Here is a 15,862-nt window from a genome sequence, read left to right on the forward strand (position 1 = left end):
ATTTCTTATAGTCAGAGGAGTTAGGAGAGAGGTATACAGCACAGATAAATTTAGTATGAGAATGACTCTGTAGTCGTAGCCAGATGGTGGAAAACTCGGAAGATTCAAGAGCGTGGGCACGAGAGCAGGTTAAGTCATTGCGCACATAAACGCAGCATCCAGCTTTGGATCGAAAATGAGGATAGAGAAAGTAGGAGGGAACAGAAAAGGGGCTACTGTCAGTTGCCTCAGACACCTGAGTTTCAGTGAGGAAAAGAAGATGAGGTTTAGAAGAGGAGAGGTGGTGTTCTACAGATTGAAAATTAGATCTTAGACCGCGAATGTTGCAGAAGTTAATGAAGAAAAAGTTGAGGGGGGTGTCAAGACACTTAGGGTCGTCGACGGAAAGGCAGTCCGACCTGGGGACATTTATGGTCCCCTCCCCAGATGGGGACTCCGAGGCTGGTGTAGGAGTCGCCATGATTTTAAAATTTTTGGAGTGAAGGGTGTGTGTGTTATTAGGTGCTTGTAGTTTTGTGTGGAGGAAGAGAGTTGTCTTTAGAGGGCAGGCTGTGACTACCCCCTTGTGTTGTGAGACACAAAGGGAAACGTTCAGTGAGGTCACAGCTTATTATTAAGGTGTTGGTATAGACTCCAACATCTTTCCGAGTCAGTTTCTTGTGTGGCCGTCTCCCGCGATTCACGTACTCAACTATGTGTGTCTCACCCGAACTTTCCTTAAACATTTGGTTTCAAAGTTACATCTGCTATGGTGCCAATAAATGTACCTTCCATCTCTATATGTCTCTGTAGGTTTCCTAGAGATGGTAATTCCTGCAGCTTTATGTCTGCGGCCTTGGTATTCCTAAAAGAAATCTTTACCGGAGTTTCAGTCTCGTGTATTATTTTTGGAACACTATTCCAGACATTCCGACTCTATCCCTGTATTTACGAACGGCTCAGAATCCGAGGGTGGATTCGGGTTTGCTGTTAACTTTCCTTCATTCTGCTGAGGCGATAGTTTTCCCGGTGTTGCAGAGCTGTCTGCCATTATCTTAGCTTTCAAAATTATTTTTACTCTTCCCATCTCATATTTTACAATTTTTAGCGAATCTCGAGGTGATTTTTTTTTTTTTTTCGACATTTTACCCCTTGCGGTTGGGATTCAGCGAAATGAGACGGCCGAAAGGCTGGCTAAAGGGGTGGCAACTCGGATTAGTCTTTCCAGCCACATTCCATCATATGATTTAAACTCCAGTATACAGGTGGCAGTTCTTACCAGCTGGCAGAGCAGATGGGAAGGCTTTAATTAATTGCTGTCCGTCCATGGACATATGTCCATTTGCATGACTGCCGCTCAGAGACTGCAATATCCCATCTCCAGATGGGTCGCGCGTCTCACGTATCCTTACCTCATGTTCCAGGAAACACAACCATTTTTCGATGACTGCTTAGTACCCCTTACAATGCTACATATTATGATGGAGTGCCCTAGGCTGGTGGATCTGCAGGAGCGATAATATTTCCGCTGTCGTAATGCAGATGGGACTTTTCAGATTGCACTAATACTTCGGGTGAGGGTTCTCTGGAAAATGAGATCCTCGTATTTTTGGACACAGCTAGTCTTTTAAACAAATTATAGTTCTTTAAATATCTTTATTTTAACTACTTTTACTAGTAATATCCTTGCACCAGGAGAAGCTGGAGGCAAGTGAGGAAGACACGTAATGAATAACGCTGGCTCTTGGGGCCTGGGTCAATGTCTTGGGCACATAACGAACGTCAGATATCTGGGTAGGTGTGGGCACGTAACGAACAACGCCAGATATCTGGGTCAGTGGGGTCAATGTCTTGGGTACGAAATGAACAACGCTAGATGCACTGCTCTAGGTCAGTGAGATCAATACCTCCTCATTTTAATTCAGACTAATGTATTAATACATTATAATACCAACCTTTTCATTTTTAGTACAACTTTTTAATGGTGAAACCATTTCCTTTTTTTATGTTTACCTTTTTTTGTGATTTTTAGTATTTTTACCATACCATAATTTTGTTTTTTATATCAATATTTTACCGTGCGATCTTTGTTGCTTTTAATGTTTTTTTTTAGCGGCAACATATGGCTGCAATGTTGCGCACCATGACCTAAATCAATCAGTGGATGCACCTGGAGGCGTTTACATTGGTATTATTATATCCTAGAGCAGAAGAGTCGCGAGACCCATCTCCCGTCCCTCTGGGTGCAGAGAATCGTTCTGCCTTCCCTATCACAATTGCAAGTGACCTGCAATTACAGCTGGATATTGCTAAGCTTAAGCTTAAGCAGGTAAAAGTGGAAAGAAAGAGCGAGGATTGAATCTAAGACTAGACATATGCTATTTATGGCAGATTCGACTGAGGAGTGGAACAGGTTTAAGGTGACCATTTTTTTAAGAACAGTGCCCCGATTCACAGAGAAAGATTTGAAGGTTTATTTTAGAACCTTTGTGATGGTGGCTAACATCTCGTCTTGGCCCAAGAAGTATTGGTAGGTGTTGCTACTGTCATGTTATTGGCCGAGTTTACCTTGAAAAGGAACACATTTTCTTAGTGTCCCCCATGTTTCGGTTACCTGCCTTTCGGACATTACCCTTATTATTGGTTGTAAGTAGTGTAAGGCTTATTTGCCTATTTTTTATCATGTAGTATTATTCTCTTCATAATTTAAGTTCTTTTTATCTTTGTATGTATAAGGGAGGAAGTATAATTAAGGTGGAAATATGTTGAAACGAGGGGAGCTTGAGTGGGCAACAACACAGGAGGGGAACGCAGAGTGCCTTGGGTCGTGAGATAGAGAGGAAGGCGGCGTTTCTCAGGGAAGAATCTTGGTGTGGATTTGTGGTGGAGTGAGTGTGTGGAGGTATTAGTGATGTAGCGGTATAACCTTGATATCCAGGATCAGGTTAGTGAGTCTTTTTTGTGGTACCAAGAGCTCTTGTCCGCTGAAATTCGGTTGTTGAGTTGTGCCGGTGATGCTGTTCGAAGGGGACATAGGTCAAACTGTCAGCCATTTTGTGAGTGGAGGCTGAGGTCTTGACCTTGGAAGCTGGTGTTGTAGTGTATTGGTGATTTTAGGGATGATGTTATGGTGTTATGGGTAATCTTTGGCGATGATGTTGATGTCGTGTGAGGTTTGAAGAGGTGAAATACGGGTATTATTGTTTGGGGTCGCAATAATGGCGTCTGAGTAAATTCTTGCGGTTGAGGGAAATATTTCTGTGACTAGTGGAGGTGTTAACGGGTTCTGGTGTTGTGTGAAGTGACGAGAACGTAATGTATTAACGTGTACTACCTCATGTTGTTTATGAGTTATCATTAGTATCAATATATGTAACATAGAATAATCGTGTTTTCTACTCCCCAAAAATTGATCTGGTATTAGAGGTGATTCCAGCTGTGCTGTGTCAAGGTAAAGGTAGAGTGAGAGGGTGTAATTCTTGCGATTTCGGATAGGTCGAAGCACTCGAAGCCTTTAAAAATCCAGACCTTTAAAACTTTCCGGAATCAGTGTAACGTCCACTTTCTTGGAAAGATAACCGGGATCGTACGATCGGAAGTAAGTAAGCAATCGTGACACTACCAAGCGTTTTGAAAGAGAAGGCGCAAAGTGTTTACGCTGCCTTTTTTGAAGACCAGTCCAGAGATCATGAAGTGCTTAAGACTACTATTTTACAACATCAGAGAAAATAATAGAACTTGAGCAGTTTGAACTAATTTTGCTTGATAAGTTCAAAAAGAGCATCTCGAAGGAGGCTTCGATGTTTTTGCATAAAAAGAATGTTTAGAGTATTGAGGAAGCTGCAGTTTTGGCGCAAAATTTCACTGTTGCATCGAGGTCCACCTGTGTTCCTCCTACACAAGTCCCATAGGAGGAGAAACTGGTGAAAATAACTCGCGAGGTGGAGCAACACATGAGGGCTATCAAACAGCTCGAATCTCCTGGTGTACTGAGTTTAATAACAGCGGTGAACCCAAACATCTGTTTCGCCTGCCGACGTGGCAAACCTGCAGGCAACAATGACGTGTCAGGCACAGCTTATTTGTGCACCGACCTATGAACAAACATATAATTTATATCCAAATTAATGTAAATTTATATATAATAATAAATCAAATATCAACACCCTTTAAAGTCTCAATACAAATAATCTTGGTAATCCCATTCTTCCTCACAAACCGAGTGAACCAAGTTTAAACCACTGGCGTCAACATCATTCAAACCCTTGTCGCTAACAGCCTGAGACTCCCTCTCACCTGTGAGTTGTCCCTCAAATCTCACCTGTACAAAACAGAGTAAATTCACTAACTGCACCTTTTGTGCCCTTTAGACCTGAATGTTACTGATGTAGCTTAAGAGGACACCTTCCACAGCAGTGCTGGAGGAAAGCTCGCGACATGGCCGCCAACAAACCAGTGTGTTAAGCACCCAAGATAGCTCACACGGCAGAGAGAGAGGTTATGACTTTATCAAAGATGAGTGAGCGTGAGGACTAGGCTAGACCTGTTAAAATATTATTGCTCAGGTTGGTGAAAACTCGTGTGTGAGTGAAGGTAAAAAGGGGAAAGCTGAGACTCTTGTCAATTATAATTTATTTTCGTTGCAGTGTTTGTGAGCACCAGCGGAGGAAGTACTACTGTAACTGTTTTAAGAGATTTTGGGGCTTTGCAGTCTCTTATAAGGGCAAACCATGTCCCGGTGAAGGAGACTGGGAGCAATGTGATAATTTAGTTGGGGGTCTGTGCTCCTAATGGAAGTAAATCAAAATTGACCTTTGGTAAAAGATCCTGTGTTGGAGGGTCTTGTTGATCAGCTTCCCATCCTCACTGTGGACTTCGCGCTGTCCCGTCTAACCATCCCTTCATTGTCCCACTCGGGAAGAGGAGGGAGGCTGTTATATTTTCACAGAGATCCCAAAGCGGAGGAGAAAGGCAGCTGAGGAACAGGCCTGACTTGGCTGCTGCAGAATGCATGCGTAGAGCGGGCGTGAAGAGGAACATCCTCGCCCTGACTGCCAGCGACTACAATCATTCGCCGGGGCACGCAGCGGGGACGAGAGGCGAGTCCAAAGGTAATTTGCTGTCTCCTCGCCTCTTCCTGCCAGTTCCGAGAGGTAGGTAGGCTCACATGGGGCCCAGTTATAAACACCCTCTGTCATTGCGTCGTCTGGAGGAGGGTGGCGTGGAAGCAGTGAAAGAAGCACGAAAGGGAGGAAACTGGTGGCTGTCAGCTGATAGCTCAGTGTCAGTCCCATGGTGCTGGCCATCCTCCAGGAAAGGTGAGACACACGAAGGAGAGACGACGAGAGAGGCTTGATAACGGTCTAAGCCCCAAAATTACTATGCACTCTCGATCTGAACAAGATGAGGTGTAAAAAGTACACTCCATACAGACCAATCTGTTAAGGGGCTGTGACGAAATTTTTGGGAATTGCTGAGGATTATAAGACGTTTGTTGTAACAATGACGTTACCCCTTTTTTACTTTCTCCAGGAAAAAGGAAGGTTTGTTTGGAGTGATGTGTGAAAATCCTTCATGGAATTTGAGAATATGTTATTTGTCTGCACTCCGCGTATCATCCGGCCTAGATCTTATGTTGTTTTGTGTTTGTTTATTTTCTGTTTATATAATCTTTGTAAATGTTAATATTTTCCATGATTCCTAACAAGTAGTACTTTTAATCACCGCAATAATGTTGTCGTATAAATGATTATCGGTAAATTACATGTTTTTAATACCATTTGTCTTGTTACAAGATACTGTAATATTACACAACAATTCGTAATTTAAGCAAGTGGCACCTTCGAAGCTGCGACAGTGAAACCTTCTGTCCGTCACCTCATAGCTACACGCATAATACACCCATACATTTTCAACTCCTCTGACGGGTAAAGAAAGCCTTAAAATGCATATGTGTAAGTGTATAGAACATTTTCTAATTAAAATTATACGTTCTTTCACCTCTTTCAGTATTTGCAGAAACTCGCGTTACACCCTGTGTGTGTGTGTGTGTGTGTGTGTGTGTGTGTGTGTGTGTGTGTGTGTGTATACATATATATATATATATATATATATATATATATATATATATATATATATATATATATATATATATATATATATATATATATATATATATATATATATATATATATATATATATATATATATATATTTTTTTTTTTTTTTTTTTTTTCTTTTTATGTAGGAAGGACACTGGCCAAGGGCAACAAAAATCTAATAAAAAAATGCACACTGAAATGCCAGTGCCATAAAAGGGTCAAAGCAGTGGTCAAAAATTGATGAATAAGTGTCTTGAAACCTCGCTCTTGAAGGAATTCAAGTCATAGGAAGGTGGAAATACAGAAGCAGGCAGGGAGTTCCACAGTTTACCAGAGAAAGGGATGAATCATTGAGAATACTGGTTAACTTTTGCGTTAGAGAGGTGGACAGAATAGGGGTGAGAGAAAGAAGAAAGTCTTGTGCAGCGAGACCGCGGAAGGAGGGGAGGCATGCAATTAGCAAGATCAGCAGAGCAGTTAGCATGAAAATAGCGGTAGAAGACAGCTAGATATGCAACATTGCTGCGGTGAGAGAGAGGCTGAAGACAGTCAGATAGAGGAGAGGAGTTGATGAAACGAAAAGCTGTTGATTCCACCTTGTCTAGAAGAGCAGTATGAGTGGAACCTCCCCACACATGTGAAGCATACTCCATACATGGACGGATAAGGCCTTTGTACAGAGTTAGCAGCTGGGGGGGGTGAAAAAAAAAAAAAACTGGCGGAGACGTCTCAGAACACCTAACTTCATAGAAGCTGTTTTAGCTAGAGATGAGATGTGAAGTTTCCAGTTCAGATTATAAGTAAAGGACAGACCGAGGATGTTCAGTGTAGAAGAGGGGGACAGTTGAGTGTCATTGAAGAAGAGGGGATAGTTGTCTGGAAGGTTGTGTCGAGTTGATAGATGGAGGAATTGAATTTTTGAGGCATTAAACTATACCAAGTTTGGTCTGACCCAATTAGAAATTTTAGAGAGATCAGAATTCAAGCGTTCTGTGGCTTCCCTGTGTGATATGTTTACCTCCTGAAGGGATGGACGTCTATGAAAAGACGTGGAAAAGTGCAGGGTGGTATCATCAGCGTAGGAGTGGATAGGACATGAAGTTTGGTTTAGAAGATCATTAATGAATAATAAGAAGAGAGTGGGTGACAGGACAGAACCCTGAGGAACACCACTGTTAATAGATTTAGGAGAAGAACAATGACCGTCTACCACAGCAGCAATAGAACGGCCAGAAAGGAAACTTGAGATGAAGTTACAGAGAAAAGGATAGAAACCGTAGGAGGGTAGTTTGGAAATCAAAGCTTTGTGCCAGACTCTATCAAAAGCTTTTGATATGACCAAGGCAACAGCAAAAGTTTCACCAAAACCTCTAAAACAGGATGACCAAGACTCAGTAAGGAAAGCCAGAAGATCACCAGTAGAGCGGCCTTGACGGAACCCATACTGGCGATCAGATAGAAGGTTGTGAAGTGATAGATGTTTAAGAATCTTCCTGTTGATGATAAATTCAAAAACTTTAGATAGGCAGGAAATTAAAGCAATAGGACGGTAGTTTGAGGGATTAGAGCAGTCATCCTTTTTAGGAACAGGTTGAATGTAGGCAAACTTCCAGCAAGAAGGAAAGGTAGATGTTGACAGACAGAGCTGAAAGAGTTTGACTAGGCAAGGTGCAAGCACGGAGGCACAGGCGAGGGCATGGAAAACATCATTGCGAAGAATTTTAATAGGTGGCATGAGGTTTTTAGAAAAGGTTTGAGCGAAGAGTTCAGCTTTAGAAATAGATGTGATAGCAGTAGTGCCATCTAGTTGAAATAGAGGAGGGAAAGAAGAAGAAGCAAAGTTATTGGAGATTATTTTGGCTAGATGCCAGAAATCACGAGGGGAGTTAGATCTTGAAAGGTTTTGACATTTTCTGTTAATGAAGGAGTTTTTGGCTAGTTGGAGAACAGACTTGGCATGGTTCCGGGCAGAAATATAAAGTGCATAAGATTCTGGTGATGGAAAGCTTAAGTACCTTCTGTGGGCCACTTCTCTATCATGTATAGCACGAGAACATGCTGTGTTAAACCAAGGTTTATAAGATTTAGGACGAGAAAAAGAATGAGGAATGTACGCCTCCTGGCCAGACACTATCACCTCTGTTATGCGCTCAGCACACAAAGATGGGTCTCTGACACAGAAGCAGTAGTCATTCCAAGGAAAATCAGCAAAATACCTCCTCAGGTCCCCCCAACTAGCAGAGGCAAAACGCCAGAGGCACCTTCGCTTAGGGGGATCCTGAGGAGGGATTGGAGCGATAGGACAAGATAAAGATATGAGATTGTGATCGGAGGAGTCCAACGGAGAAGAAAGGGTGACAGCATAAGCAGAAGGATTAGAGGTCAGGAAAAGGTCAAGAATGTTGGGCGTATCTCCAAGACGGTCAGGAATACGAGTAGGGTGTTGCACCAATAGCTCTAGGTCTTGGAGGATAGCAAAGTTGTAGGCTAGTTCACCAGGATGGTCAGTGAAGGGAGAGGAAAGCCAAAGCTGGTGGTGAACATTGAAGTCTCCAAGAATGGAGATCTCTGCAAAAGGGAAGAGGGTCAGAATGTGCTCCACTTTGGAAGTTAAGTAGTCAAAGAATTTCTTATAGTTAGAGGAGTTAGGTGAGAGGTATACAGCACAGATAAATTTAGTATGAGAGTGACTCTGCAGTCGTAGCCAGATGGTGGAAAACTCGGAAGATTCAAGAGCGTGGGCACGAGAACAGGTTAAGTCATTGCGCACATAAACGCAGCATCCAGCTTTGGATTGAAAATGAGGATAGAGAAAGTAGGAGGGAACAGAAAAGGGGCTACTGTCAGTTAGCTCAGACACCTGAGTTTCAGTGAGGAAAAGAAGATGAGGTTTAGAAGATGAGAGGTGGTGTTCTACAGATTGAAAATTTGATCTTAGACCGCGAATGTTGCAGAAGTTAATGAAGAAAAAGATGAGGGGGGTGTCAAGACACTTAGGGTCGTCGACAGAAAGGCAGTCCGACCTGGGGACATCTATGGTCCCCTTCCCAGATGGGGACTCCGAGGCTGGTGTAGGAGTCGCCATGATGATTTTAAAATTTTTGAGTGAAGGGTTTGTGTGCTATTAGGTGCTTCTAGTTTTGTGTGGAGGAAGAGAGTTGTCTTTAGAGGGCAGGCTGTGACTGCCCCCTTGTGTTGTGAGACACAAAGGGAAACGTTCAGTGAGGTCACAGCTGGGTTTAATGATAAGTTCACAAAACCCCCTGAACAGTGCTTTAGACCTCACTGGGAGTAATTATCGTTTCGGCAGGTGTCTACTGCCTCCTCCTGATATAAATATATATATATATATATATATATATATATATATATATATATATATATATATATATATATATATATATATATATATATATATATATATATATATATATATATATATATATATATATAAAGAGAGAGAGAGAGACGTTCAGTGAAGTCACAGATGGATTTATTGACAGGTCCACAGCGCCCTCTGATCCAGTGCTTTAGACCTCACTGGGAGTAATTGTTGTTTCGGCAGGTGCCTACGACCTACGTACGAGAGAATGTTCGTGGTAATTAGGGAATGCTATATAACCATTATAAAATTACATGTTTTGTAATGTTAGATTATATTTATTAATGAAGGAATTCTCTCTCTCTCTCTCTCTCTCTCTCATCTCTCTCTCTCTCTCTCTCTCTCTCTCTCTGTCTCTCTCTCTCTCTCTCTCTCTCTCTCTCTCTCTCTCTCTCTCTCTCTCTCTCTCTCTCTCTCTCTCTCTCTCTCTCTCTCTCTCTCTCTCTCTCTCTCTCTCTCTCTCTCTCTCTCTCTCTCTCTCTCTCTCTCTCTCTCTCTCTCTCTCTCTCTCTCTCTCTCTCTCTCTCTCTCTCTATATATATATATATATATATATATATATATATATATATATATATATATATATATATATAAAGAGAGAGAGAGAAAGAAATATATATATATATATATATATATATATATATATATATATATATATATATATATATATATATATATATATATATATATATATATATATATATATATATATATATATATATATATATATATATATATATATATAGAGAGAGAGAGAGAGAGAGAGAGAGAGAGAGAGAGAGAGAGAGAGAGAGAGAGAGAGAGAGAGAGAGAGAGAGAGAGAGAGAGAGAGAGAGAGAGAGAGAGAGAGAGAGAAAGGACCCCTTTCCCTTTCTCTATATCAATGAAATTGAACTGTTTTCCAATAAAATATGTAATAGTTATCAGTTCTGTGTTTTATGGGTTATTATTCTCGTTTATGAATTCATCATTAACAAATATAATCTAACAGTACAAAACACGCAATTTACTAACGATTATATAGCATTCCCTAATTTTTGTCCTATCCACTCCTACGCTGATGATACCACCCTGCACTTTTTCACGTCTTTTCGTAGACGTGTAACCTTTAAGGAAGTAAACAGTTCACGCAGGGAAGCCACAGAACGTCTGACTTCTGATCTCTCTAAAATTTTTGATTGGGGCAGAGCAAACTTGGTATTGTTCAATGATTCAAAACTCAATTCCTCCATCTACTAACTCAACATCTATCAACTCAACACAACCTTCCAGACAACTATCTCCTGTTCTTGAATGACACTCAACTGTCCTCCTCTTCTACATTGAACATCCTCGGTCTGTCCTTTATTTGTAATCTAAACTAATAATTTCACGTTTCTTCTCTACCCAAAACAGTTTCTATGAAGTTTATGATTCATGAGACGTCTCCGCCAATTTTTCTCACTCTTCGAGCTGCTAACTCTATATAGAGGCAATATTCGTCCATGTATGGAGTATGCTTCACATGTCTGGAGGGGGGTTCAATTTGTTCTTCTAGACAGGGGAAATCATCAACTACTGTCCTCTAGCTGACTGTCTTCAGCCTCTTTCTCATTGCAGCAATGTTGCATCTCTTTTTATCTTCTGCTATTTTCATGCTTACTGCTTTTCTGATTTTGGTAACTGCGTACCTGCCCTTCTTCCGCGAACTCGCTGCACAAGACTTTCTTCTTTCTCTCATCCCTATTCTGTCCACCTCTCTAATGCACGAGTTAACCAGTTTTCTCAATCATTCATCCCTTTTTCTGGTGAACTTTGCAATTTCCTGCCTGCTTCTGTATTTCCACCTTCTTATGACTTGAACTCCTTCAAGAGAGAGGTTTCAAGACACATATCCTTCAAGTTTTTACTACAGCTCTGGACCCTTTTCTGGGACCGGCATCTCAGTGGGCCTTTTTTTTTTTTATTGGATTTTTGTTGATCTTGGTCTGTAAGAAAATATATAAAAAAATTAAATAAAAGTGAAGCTATTCTACAACCACAAAGATATTTTTACCTTAATATTCACAGACAAGTTCGGAAAATAACCTAATATAAGTATGATCCTAGCTATGTTTCCACCATAAATGTATTAAGTGGTCTCTGCACTTTACAACCAGATCCTTCAGTTATCGTGAGTAATATCCTGCCTATCCAGTGAAAGAGAAGTGTAATGATCTCCTTATGATTTTCTGTTATCGTTGTGTTTTTTGGCGATCACATATCTTTTCAACCATTACTGCATGCATCCTATTTTTTTTTTCCAGTCAACCTGTGTCTCTCTCTCTACCCACAAGCCATTTCTAAATATATATATATATATATATATATATATATATATATATATATATATATATATATATATATATATATATATATATATATATATATATATATATATATATATATATATATATATATATATATATATATATATATATATATATATATATATATATATATATATATATATATATATATATATATATATATATATATATATTTATTTATTTATTTATTTATTTATCTATTATTTGTATATTTTTTATTTATTTATCTGTTTTTTCAGGAAAGGTTGGCATGAGATCAAACGAGAATTTAATCCATTTTCAGGAGGATCTAAATTGAATTTACGGATAATGTCAGCGACATTTTAATATACATTAGTATTAATTATTTGCTTATTACAAAAAAAAAAAAAAATGCGATGCTGACGGATGGATGTATAAAAGTGCATACAAGCAAGAAAATACTGTAAATGTTCTATAAGCACACAGTATTCATATTAAACAAAATACATTGTTTAAGGCGTGCAATACGTCTACCTGCATTATTATGTCATTACGTTACCTGCAAATGGTCTAAGGTGAGAGAATGCGCTGCCGCTGTTTTCACAAGGTAAGATATGTTTCCTTCGTCCTCTGCGCTCTTTTCACTGGTTGACCTAAGTTTCCCAACTTCATCACGTACCCATTTATTTACCAACCCGCCCTGGTTCATCCTCCCCAACCTGCAGTGGAGTTCTCCGTCAGTTAATGTCGACTACAAGTCTCTGAAATTATGTCTTAGAAAATCTATAATAAGCATTAGTACATAGAAAGTTTGAACAGCAATGATTATTACATCCACTTGTTTACATGATGAGATCATAAGGATGGTACATCATAATTTGTGTGCCTTGCGCAGCTTCCACTACTCTCGAGCTAGAAATCCATAAACTAGCTCCCAGCCTCCCAGCTCATAATCATGACGAAACCTGCTGGTCCCTAACTATCAAAATTGAGATTGCCACTCGATATAATCCACCGACCGAGAAGGGAGTATAACAAACGCCAAGCAGACCCAAACTTGCTGATAACGAATCACAAAGCATGTGCAAGTGAGTTGGGGGGGATGCAGTCACAGCTAGGACAAAGGGCACACGAAGATGAGGCTTATAATATTCTGTAAACAATGGGCCAACCCACCCCCAACAAAATATTATGCCCTTCCGTCCATAAGTAGTCTGTGTGCAGTCCCCTGGAGGACTACAGACAGCTACACATGGGCAGAATTATGTGGTCCTCCGGCTTCAGATTTCCCAGCAGAGAGCTCTGAACACCAGTTGCATTAACAGCACAAAACGCTAATGAGACAAGTACACAATAGCCAACAAGCCCAGAGAAGGTCAAAGAAACCCTCTCGAGACAGCCAACAAAACACGAAACAATCGGGACACTGTGATGAAGGAAGTAAGACTGCAGAGTCCACCACAATGTACCTAGCACACCATCCAGCCAAACTCCTGACAGGTTATGTCAGTTATGTCCAAGTAAAAAATATTTAAATTGGACCTTTTTGACAAAAATCTACAGAATTTAAAATATGTGCATTTTGACTTTACAACACAACGATTACTTTTATTAAAGGAAATAATATGACTGAAAACTTCACAACAGTGTTAATTAAGACTAAAGATTGTATGAATTTTATTTGAAATCTGATTTTTTTTTTTCTGATGTGAATATTATACTTGTACGGTTATCAATATGTTTATGATTTAAATAGTTATGCTCTAATTCACTCGTGGTATTGAATACATAACATGTACGACTGTATATATATATATATATATATATATATATATATATATATATATATATATATATATATATATATATATATATATATATATATATATATATATATATATATATATATATATATATATATATATATATATATATATATATATATATATATATATATATATATATATATATATATATATATATATACAGTCGTACATGTTATGTATTCAATACATATATATATATATATATATATATATATATATATATATATATATATATATATATATATATATATATATATATATATATATATATATATATATATATATATATATATATATATATATATATATATATATATATATATATATATATATATATATATATATATATATATATATATATATATATATATATATATATATATATATATATATATATATATATATAAGATTTTTTTTTTTTACATCTACGGACTGAAGTATGACCCCTTATTAAATAAACTAAGAGATCCTTGGTGAAAACTTTGATATATATATATATATATATATATATATATATATATATATATATATATATATATATATATATATATATATATATATATATATATATATATATATATATATATATATATATATATATATATATATATATATATATATATATATATATATATATATATATATATATATATATATATATATATATATATATATATATATTACAGTCAAAACCCGGAATCAGTCAAAACTAGTTTTAACTAAACCCGGAATCAGTCAAAATTAGTTTTAACTAGTTGCTGAGGGATATGACCACTCGTTTGAGTACCATTGCTCGTTTGAGTACCATTTTTAGGGAACTCAAACATAACATCCCCATCTAACCTAACCTAACCTAACCTAATGCTACTTATACATATAAATGTTTTCCCCGGCACTACACCAGTTTCACTTTTAGTCTAACCTAGTTAGGTTAGGTTAGGTTAGGTTAGGTTAGGTTAGATGGGGATGTTATGTTTGAGTTCCCCAAAAATGGTACTCAAACGAGCAATGGTACTCAAACGAGTGGTCATATCCCTCACCTACTTTTGACATTCAGTACCGTTGTTGAATCTAGTTTTAACTTACACGATCAGATAAAACTAGATTTAACTAGTTAAACTTTGATATTTCTAGTTATATCAAACACATTAAGGTATAACTTGTTTTGCCTAGGTAATAATAGTTGTTCACCAACACATTGAAAATACCTAGTTAAAACTAGTTTTGACTGATTCCGGGTTTAGTTAAAACTAATTTTCACTGATTCCGGGTTTTGACTGTAATATATATATATATATATATATATATATATATATATATATATATATATATATATATATATATATATATATATATATATATATATATATATATATATATATATATATATATATATATATATATATATATATATATATATATATATATATATATATATATATATATATATATATATATATATATATATATATATATATATATATATATATATATATATATATATATATATATATATATATATATATATATATATATATATATATATATATATATATATATATATATATATATATATATATATATATATATCAAAGTTTTCACCAAGGATCTCTTAGTTTATTTAATAAGGGGTCATACTTTAGTCCGTAGATGTAAAAAAAAAAATCTTATATATATATATATATATATATATATAATTTATATATATATATATATATATATATATATATATATATATATATATATATATATATATATATATATATATATATATATATATATATATATATATATATATATATATATATATATATATATATATATATATATATATAAGATTTTTTTTTTTACATCTACAGACTAAAGTATGACCCCTTATTAAATAAACTAAGAGATCCTTGGTGAAAACTTTGATATAATTAAATAAAGGCAAAGGCTGTTTCTTTAGGGCACTCTGAAAAATAAAGACACCATTAGTTATTAAAATTAATAATAATGAAGATCAAGAACGTGTTGTTCTTTTGTCCGCAGATAAGAACGCAGTCACGGATCACTAGAGGCTTCACTATTAAAATAAGGACAAGGAATTCAACATTAAATATTAAACGCAATATTAAGGTAAACCAATAATGTAGATAACCATAATTATGTATGTCGCGCACGTTGTGACGTGCGCGACAACCCCCACCACCTGGTCTGTGGCCAGCAAGGGCTCCTCTTCCTCCTGTTATTAGTATTCCCCGCCTCGAGGAGCGGCGCCGACGA

Source organism: Scylla paramamosain, chromosome 14 (assembly GCF_035594125.1).
Source record: "Scylla paramamosain isolate STU-SP2022 chromosome 14, ASM3559412v1, whole genome shotgun sequence".
In the NCBI taxonomy this organism is placed as follows: Eukaryota; Metazoa; Arthropoda; class Malacostraca; order Decapoda; family Portunidae; genus Scylla; species Scylla paramamosain.